This window comes from Pyrus communis, chromosome 4, assembly GCF_963583255.1.
Source record: "Pyrus communis chromosome 4, drPyrComm1.1, whole genome shotgun sequence".
NCBI classification, from domain to species: domain Eukaryota; kingdom Viridiplantae; phylum Streptophyta; class Magnoliopsida; order Rosales; family Rosaceae; genus Pyrus; species Pyrus communis.
In genome coordinates, this window is record NC_084806.1 from 2,421,157 (window position 1) to 2,431,513 (window position 10,357).

A 10,357-nucleotide genomic window follows, 5' to 3' on the forward strand; every position below is an offset into this window, starting at 1 on the left:
TAACTTATGTATTTTTGACGGTAAGACTTTAAAGCGTGAGCCAAATTTACCAAAAGAAAACGAAAGGAGGCAGGTTCTAAACTTTGGATGCTTGCTTTTGGATCACTCTTTCCCCGAAGCCTGCAGGAACTTGGAATCTTGCTTGCTTTTGGCTATCACAAATTTTGTTTCTGCCAATTGAATAATGCCATGACTTTAATTTGGTTTTATTATCAAATTGTCATCAATTCAAATTTCAAAAGTCACCCACATGTAATTTTACAAACCACCCGCATTTAAATTAGTAATTACAAGAACACAAATTTTGTTATTTTTTTTAAAACATCACCCTTAACATCTCTAATTAAAAAATATAAAAAAAACCCCACTCGCGTTCTCTTTCACTTTCTTTCCGTCTTTAAAAACAATAATAGAAAGTGTTCACACAAAAACTTTGTATGTGAGAATATGCTAGTACATTGGGGCATGAATGGTAGGCCCGTGAAGACCAAAATCATAAAAAGGATCCTCTTTGTAGGGATCCATCAATCAAGACTGTTCATCGTACATCGTGCGATCATTTTTCGTTAGATACTATTTATATTTAATTTTAAATTTTAAATAATTTCTGATCGTACGATATACAATTAACGGTTATGAATAATGGATCCCCCGATGACAAGCACATTGCTAGAGCTTTGTGTTGGGGAATGGACCATATGTTAGTCAAATCTCAGACCCATATATCTTTAGAAGATCCAAGCTGAGGCAGATTGGTGTGCCTGTAAATGTAACGAACCAACATCTTAACGTCACGAAAATCTTATCCCCCACCGAAAAGCACCCCTGGTCCTTGCGCATGCACTCCAAGTGGTGCTGAGTCTGCCGACTGCCGATCGATGTCCTCCAATTTGAACTAAATTGCATGTCAACAAAGAGGTACGTATACCGATGAAACACCGCGATGGTCCCATACCTACGTTACCAATATACCATTAAAACCCTACACCTTGTGTTAACCTGGCCACGAAAATGATGACCGAAAGTTATCAGCTCAATCAAATGCAAATAGAAAGGAATTTGTAGCTCAAATTCCTAGAAGTATTTAATCATCACTCGAGATTTAGCGTTCAAATCAGTTGGGTTTTGATGAGTTCCAAAATGTTTCAAACTTGGTTCATTTATGTTATTTCTGCTCTAGTTCGGAAAAAGCATGTAAACGTATGCTCAAACTTAGTTCGAATGATTCTTTCAAGCTTGAGTGAGCTAAATACGAATTGATCAGTAATCGAAATCAAACCGTTCAAACCGATTAATGCCCTAATTTCGAAGCTGGTTGGATTTTGTTGACTAATAATCCAATCAGTTAGTCTGGCGGCTTTGCATTTTGGTCTTCTTGTCCTTTTTACTGTTCGACATTATCGTACCTCATATCTTTGCTCTTGTCGACATTATATTCTTTCAGGATTATTTTTACTCACCACCTTTAAGTGATAGTAATATTCACCATCTACCATCGAGATCCGTGTAATAAATAAACAGAAATCTTAAAATTTAAATCTTAAAATGATAATAAATAAAATTATGAGCATCGTAATTACATAAACATAATGAGCAAAAGTATTTCAGACAAAAAAAAAAAAAAGATAGAAAATCTGGAGCAGCTGCAACACGTGGATAGGGTGCACCCAACGCGTCGCCACGCAAGTAGAGGATTTTTATTTTTAGGTCAAAAATTTAACAGGCCTACCTGCCCAACATTTCTCCAGTTCATTATACCAACGGAACGTTCCCACCAATTAACAAACCGCGGATATATGCCTCGTCTTTTCTAGTTTCTTAAGCAACCAGGTGGCGGCGATGCTTAACGGAAAAGAAACTGAGGCAGAGAAGAGAAAGCAGGCGGACGGCGACGGCAACGTCTCAGGGAGGCAAAAACATAAGAAGGCGCGGGATGGTAACGAAGACGTCACGGCCGTGAAGGAGGAAGAGTTTGAGGAGTTCTTCGCTATCCTCGGGCGGATACGCGGGGCGGTCAGGCACTTCGAGAGTGCTAACGGCGGCGGCGTCCGTAACGAAACGGGCGGAGGATCCCGATTGAGGGCAACGCTCGAGAGTTACGAGGAAGCAAGCGGCGTCCAAGTGGGGCCCAAGAGGGAGAATTGTACGGTGGAGGAGAATTTGGGCTTGGATTTGAATGAGGATCCGAAACCGGAATGTGATCCAAGTTAGATGGGCAACTTGATGGGCTTTGTGCAACTGTGGATATATGATTAGGCGGCCCCATTTTGTTATGTAAATTGTAATTTGCAAAACTAATGCTTAATTTGGTGCATGTAGTTGCCTACAAATATGAAATTTTGTTTGGAAATTATTTGACGCCTTACTTGAGCAGACTCCCCTTTTGTTGAGAAATCACAATTTGACGTCTGCAAAAACTTTACGTTTTGTTGCTTTAATGAAGTACTAGCCTTCATTCATGCACTAACGCACGTACAGAAGGTATTTTTTGAATCACGGTGTGCTATACACGACTTATACGTTTTAAATGTACTATTGTGCGCGTGCGAAAGACCTTTTTTTATAATCGGTGAGCGCATGCAGAAGGCATTTTTTGAATCACAACGTGTTACGCACGACTTACACATTTTAAATGTATTATTATGCACGTACGAAAAACCTTTTTTTTTATAACCGGCACTACATGTCTCTTAAGATATTTTGAACGTGTTTAAAAATAGAGAAAATATTATATTAATAAATAACTGATTGAATCATATTATTATTAGCCTATTGTGAAATACTAATTTAAAAAAAATAAATTAAAAAAAAACTGTACAAAAAGAATTAATTATTAAAAAACACTGTTTATATGACGAAATACCCCTGCATTATTGTGGATTATTTTTGAACTTTTTTTTTGTTTTTTTTTTTGGGGGGGGTGTGTGTGTGTTAGTGATGGTAGTTAAGAAGGAATATCTCCCTTGTCAACCGGTCAAAGTTGATGTAATCAACTTCACATTTGTGCCTAAATGTGCAGTAACGGATCTAGGATTTGGATGTTGGGGATCTTAGTGTTAAAGGTCTAAGATTTTTATAAAAACATAGTGTGAAACGCGCTAAACATTTCAGTTTCTCATTGAGGCATTTCGTCGAACATTTGGTGGCTTTGTTGTCGTTAGCCAAATGATGTTGGACATATATATCAATAGATGTCGACATAGGCCGAAGCAATATGATGAGTATTATCGAGAGAATTTGTCGTGTGCTCTTGACACAACTTGCTGAGTGTTACTGAGATATGTTTTGCAAACATTACATCAAATACTACTAACAAAAAGACATATACCAAACATTCAAAAGGCCCTTGGAAGATCTTCACATGTATATTTTCTGAACACATCCACCACTGCAAGTGTGTATGTATTGCAGCAATTCGTGAAAGAATAGTGTATTAGAAGAATCAGAAGAAAAAAAAACTCAACAACTAAAAATATTGTAAAATACACATTCAAGAGTTCATTTGAAAATACAAACACCTCAAATTATTCGGTTGTTATGTTTTAATTGGTTCATAGTTATCAAATTTTTTAAGTTTCTCTTACAAAAACTTATCTAACTTCAAATAGTAATTTAATAGTATCGCAATCCAATCCCCTATGTTAAACTAATATAGTCCAAAGCCGTTCAATTAGGATAGAACTTCACTGCTGAAAGAATCAGCAGCACCTCCTGCTGATCACCAATCACGACTGAATACGTGTTTAAGTTGTTGGTTCTTCAACAGCCAAGTCCCGTTCCTTCAATTAATAATGTGCCATGTGCGGCGTGCCCAAATTTACTTGGAACTTTCAAAAGAAAGGCAAAAGAAAAGCCCTTTGCTTATGGACTTCCACCCACTTGCGGTTTCACGTTTCAAACTTCAAACGTCACTCCGATGACGCAAAATCTCTCACGATACTTGCATCACTCAGCACCAAAAGATCAGACTAATCAAACGTCAAAGCTATCAGGCTCTACAAATATAGACAGCAACAACAATAATAAACAAGCAACCTCGTCGCTCTAGATCTCGATCTGTATATATTGTCGGCAACGTCTTGTTAGATTATCAGGCAATGAATGCGGATAAGCGGAAGCGCGATGACAGAGGCGAATTAGAGGGGAAGAGAGCGAGAGCGGACGGGGGGGAACGTAACGGAGGCCACGAGATGGTAACGGAGGAGGAGGTGGAGGAGTTCTTTGCGATACTCAGGCGGATACATGTGGCAGCCAAGCACTTGGGCAGAGCGGCGTCCATGGAATGGAGGCCCTCATTCCAAGTTGAAGATTTTAAGGAAGAGAACGAGTCCCTTACGGTAAAAGACCCAAAAAAGGAGGAGAAACAAGCGGAGGCGGATTCGGGTTTGGATCTTAACTCACATCCCGTATGATCCACCAAACAAGGCTGAAACTAAAGGAATTGTCTCAATTTTTTTGCTTTCCATTTTATATTTTGTTGGGATGTTTATTACCAGAACATTTTATATCTAAGTCGAAGAAATATTGGAACGAATAATACTTCGTTTTGTTGATATGTTTTGTGTATGTGAATTCAGAGTTAACATAGATTACCTTTAGATTTGATATGATAGGCCATATTTTTATGTTTTAATCTCAATTTTGATATTGTAAAATGTTAGTAGCTTAATCGGATCAAAACATTCTTAATGGAATAAGATAAAACCACAAACCTAATTCCTTACTCAAAAGAAAAGTGATCTTTGAACTCGATGTCCCGAGTTTGAATCTCTCCATTCTCATCTATTATATCATAAAAATCCTCAACTTAAATCTAAAGTTGAGTTACCATGCAAACCTTAGTGAAAAGCCTTCCAAGCCCCTCATTTCATATGTTATTATTTTGTAGTAATTTCATTTTCTAACTAACGGGAGACTGCAGGTTTGACTAGAATCCTTGGTGGGCCGGTCGTGCTAGATTGCGACCAATTAAAATGGCTTTGAGTTCTGTTTATTGTGTTAAAATAAGAGATAGACAGGACTTAATAAGATAAGTTATGAATCTACAATAGAGTGAGATTATCTAACTATCCTCATACATGAGTTACAATTCTTGTATTACAAATCCTAACTAATCTCGACCAATCCAATTGTATCCCTAAAACCCCTTATCATCCAGCCCATCAAACGAGACTGTCAGTTTCTCACTTTTGAATTTTGATAACTAAACTTACATATAATATTATAAAGAAATGTGAGTAATTGCGTAAGTCTTCGTAATATAGTTTTATAAATGGAAATCTTAACGAAACACTTATAGTACTGTTCATTTTTAACGTTAATGATGTTTTTACTCTAAAAAATCACTTCTAGTACTATTCACTTACAACACATTTTTATCTTTTTTTATTAAAACTTAAAATTTTTAAATTATTTTTATTAGTTTTCCTTTTATAAATTTGCCTTATTGATCCTGAGGTTCTTGTAACTTAACTACTTAAGGGCAAAGATTCGACCACTGCTAGTGGCTTTTGACGCAATCAATAGAATAATTTTGTTTCAGTCGAATTTATGACAAAGACTGTAATGGCATGTGAACTACTTGCAATTCACTTACATAATAAAACAAAAAGCTACACTTACGGATAGAAGAGAAGACAAAATCTCACAATGGATTAAAAGTAATGTGGTTTAAATTACTGTTGATGAGAGTCGAACCTAAGATTTATTAGTAAAGCGAAATACTACGAGACTGTAATATTAAGTGGTATTTATAATTATTAAATTAGGGTTACCTGTTCCTATTAAACTAGTTGCATTTGCATATGAGGTATCGTGTTAAAAACGCTAGGGTGACCTGTTTCTATCTATGTATCGGACAGACTAATGTTTTCGCTGGAACAAATCTATTGGGCTTTATATTAACCCAATAAATCTGGGGCCCAACAAAAGAAAATTAAATGAAAAGAACTTCGAACCAACTTTGCCAACTAGCGTTCAAATATAAGAACAACTTGGCCATCGTTCGATTTTATATAAAATATATGGATGAAGATCGTTGATGCTGCACATGTTGTAGATATTTGAACACGGTTTTAGATTCAGGAAAATTGTCGATGCATTTCTAACACATTTTTCATAAAGCAATAGTGATGGAGGCCAGAGAGAGAGAGGGTTTTTGAAAAATTAAAACTGGAATGGAGTCTTAGGACTGAGAAAGGGGAAGACTTGTTGATATTACGAGTGTTTTGATAATAAAATGTCCCTTTCGTTTTGTCCTTATCATCGTTTGCGTTGATCATTTTTTCTTTGCAAGCCTTGGAGTGGTCCTTTTTGTATGTTTTTCGTTCACTTTCATTTATTATCAATAAATTTAATGGAGAAAGTACGGTTAGGAGTTTCTAGGTGTAATGATCCTCACCCATTCGGAAGTTTCTGGGCATAATGGTTCTCACTCATTTGAGAAATATTGGGTGTGAATATTTTTGCCAAAAACCCCAATTGAATAGCATTTGCATAGAACCAGGCATAAATTGCGTGACCTAACAGCAGTTTATAAATAGAAATAATAATAATTTATTGTGTGGGCTAACATTAATGCAAGAATAAGACTTCGCTGTTGAAATTTCAGCAGGAGGTCCTGCTTACACCTAATTTCGGGTGGACAATCAAAACTTGGACACGTGTCCATCCGGAATTAGGTGTAAGCAGGAATTCCTGTTGAAATGTTCAGCGGGGAAGTTAATTCCTTGACGCAATAGGTATTTCCGTTCTTTTACATTTTGCCAGCTGGCCCAAAATGGGCACTACCATACACCATATCCTTGAGAAGTGTGACCGTCACACGAGACGGTATACTACGCGTCTTTATATAAATAGTGGATATGTGTGTAAAAAGGTTAAAAGCTTAAAAATTAAAATTTTTCATCACTTACATAAAAACACGTGATGTATCATCTATATTTCTGTAAAAACTAAAAATTTCTAGATATCATCGGGCTATGGTAGTTCAATCCAGCACAGACAACCACCAGTTTCCAAACACCGGGCGGACTATAAAACCGGCTCGCCAGTGGCATTGGCCAACTTTCCTACTCACACGTCTTTATTCAATCAAAGACCAATCCACATTGGAACACACGACACACTGATCAATCCTTTTACTCACTAATTAGTAAATTAAAAACACGTTAGGAATACTAAAAACGTTTTTGACACTCTTTAAGGCTGATATGAGGTTGCTTAAGTTTTTATAAAAGCAGTTTCTTAAAAACGTTGGAGCTTTAATTGTGTTTGGTAAATGCAATAAAATTATTTGTTTGTTTGTTTTTTTTTTATTTTAATTTGGGTCTAAAACGGTAGAACATTAGAAAATAGAAACAGCTTTACACATGCTTCTCAGAAAAGCCTTTTTTTTTTCATTGGAGACAGGTAAACAATACCCATTAGTAAAATTTGCATATTGACAATCTAAAATGCTCGTTTTCATAGCTGTTTATTTTTTACAACGCAGTAAAAATAGTTTTGAAAAAAAAAAAACACATCAACTCCAAACTAATAATAATCACCGACATTTTCCTTGAAAATATCGATATGCTTCTGCTCAAAGCGCTGCACTACAAAGCAAAAGTGCATTTTGGCGAAGTATTACTAAAGGGACCCTAAAACTTTTCCCAACAAACAAATACAATTAGGGAGTATTAATATAATTAGACACAAATGAAGGAAAGGATCTAGCCTGCCGTTCTCATTCCCCACGTCAAGTAGTCCAAAGCCAAAATATATTCTCCGACTCGCACAGTTTATTTCTAGGCAAAAAGATTAGGGCGCCAGTCAACTACAACAAAAGCTTCTTTAGACGCTACCACAAAAACAAACTTTAGCAAATTAGCAATTAGGATGTCCACAAAATCTCCACATCTAACGTAAAAGTTGGATCGTGCATCCATTGTTCTCTCAGACACCTACAAATCTTCTAAAATATTGATCCGTTCATTTGCCAGTTTGACACAGTTGCATAGTAGGTATACCTTTTCTTTTAATTTTAAAAAATATAATATTAAATTAAGGGCATTTTTATTATTTTGATCTTTATTTATCAGAGATATTTCATGGAATTACCAAAATGATTGATTTTGGACAAATTTATGAATTATTTTGGTTAAAATGCCTAATATTAATAAACAGGCATGTGCGTTATATACGAGTATTATGATATCACGTCGTAGTTGGACAATCATGTTGAATACATTCTCCAATTCGTGCACGTTTTATACAAAATTAATGGAACAAGATTTTGGACCATGTAAAGCATCATGGACAAAATTAAACCATGTATTGGAAACACTTTGTTGATGTATTGTCATGTCAATGAAATGTAATGTCAACTAAGCATACACCCATTTAAAGGACGACGACGACGACTCCTCCATCAATTGGAAATATTACTAAAACTATGTAGCATGTAAGATACGGCTTCTCTTAATCTACCAAATTAATATAACCTTAAGCAATATCCCTTTGTTGGTATAGCTTAAACCAAATCCAAAAAGCCTAAAACAAAAGCAAGATTAGGAAGTGATCTAAATAATTAAGCACGATTAGGAAGTGATCTAAATAATTAAGCAATGAGATAATTAGAATATTACGTGCACACACCCTACAAGTACAGCTAAACTTGCGGATTTAGGTACCTGACAACGACAATGCCTTCAGCAGTGCAAGTCTTAACTTTTTTGTGCCCGTCCATCAGCATGTCACGTGGGTAGGGACTTTATGCCCAAGGCATGCTTATCTTACACGAGCTAATTTCTGTCTTTTCTTTGTAGAGAGTGGTTCGTGTTTGCATTATATTATCGATTAAATGGGTTGGGCGATCTGCTTTTTTAGGTTTCCCATTTATTTTCCTAGTGGGATGCTGAGAGCTTGATGCAGACCTCAACCAATATTTCTAATTTTCTACACGTTTTCACGAACCAAGAGTAGGTGGGGTAGTGAGGAGGGGGGAGATAAGGGGAGGAAGATTTTTTTCCCCCTCTTATTTTATCTCCCTTTCCATCTCCTCTTTTTTTTTTTTGGTAATGTTTATGAGGGTTGTTGAACAAATTGATGAGAACGACGATGCAAATTAAGAATTTTTTTCGACTTTCCGACAGCTTTGAAAACTTGGAGATGGCTGTTAAGTTTTGTTACAGTGTCAAAATCGACATGAGAAGTCAACCGTGACTAGCATGTAAAGGGGGGTAAATGGTGGTGTGGACATGAGAGAAAAGACTCTTGAATCAAAGCTGTTTAATATATACGCACGTATATATGAGAAACAATCTGAGTCTAAATTGTCGTAAATATTAGTTTAGTTAATTGGTCAAAGTAATGTGTTTATCCTTATACTCAAATTCTTATTACGATGCACTTGTTATTTCTAGGATTACCTTGTAATGCATTTCAAAGATTGAAACCATACATATTTTAGCTACTCATTCGTGATTCATAATTGAAAAATAACATCCATATGCATAACAGTTCAATAATCTAAAAACTGTGATGAAAAAGAGGTCCGTTATGTAAAGTTAAAACGAAATACGGATAACAAAACCCCCAACATTTAGTAGTTTAATGGATTTTGGTATGTATAACCCTTTGAAATAAATAATAAAATAAATTAGTTGTCGATCATTGAGTCTCACATAAAAAAGAACAAAATTTGGCTGCTTAAAAACAAGCAGGAGCTCCTTCTCTCATCCAACAACAACTTGACAGGTGTAAAAAAAAATTGAAAAATTAAAACTTGAACCAACAACTTGTACACTTGTCAAGTTGTTATTGGGTGAGAGAAAAAATTTCTGCTTATTTTTAAGCAGCTAAGCTTTGTTCCATAAAAAATAACTCATAAAATGTCCTTGTTTTTTCTTAAATAAGGACATTCTTGTTGTGAAAAACCTAGTTTAGAATTATTACATGTCATCTATTCAATGAAGTTCGAATTGCCAAAAGGAGAAGGAAAACTAAGTTTTATGCAAAGCACAATGGTAGGGCCTAATTGCATCGAGAAAAAAAGGTCGTAATAAAAGTAGTTGTAACATAATTTTTGGGTGTTGGCTTGGTGAACAGAAAGAACATGTTAGGTAGGGACCTCAGGCAATCGTTTCTTCTAGGACTAGCAAGTAGGAAGCTTAGATCAATTTTCTTAGCAAAAGAAAAGAAAAAGCGAAATGCTAAGGAAACTATTTTAAATTGAAATATTTTATGAACTTTTTGCTAAAGGTGGTAAATTAACTTATTGAGTTGTTAACGCGTACTCGTTAAGACCCGTTTAATTTGATATCATCATAATATAGGGATAAGATTGGTAGTGGTGATGATGGTAAGTATGTCTAAA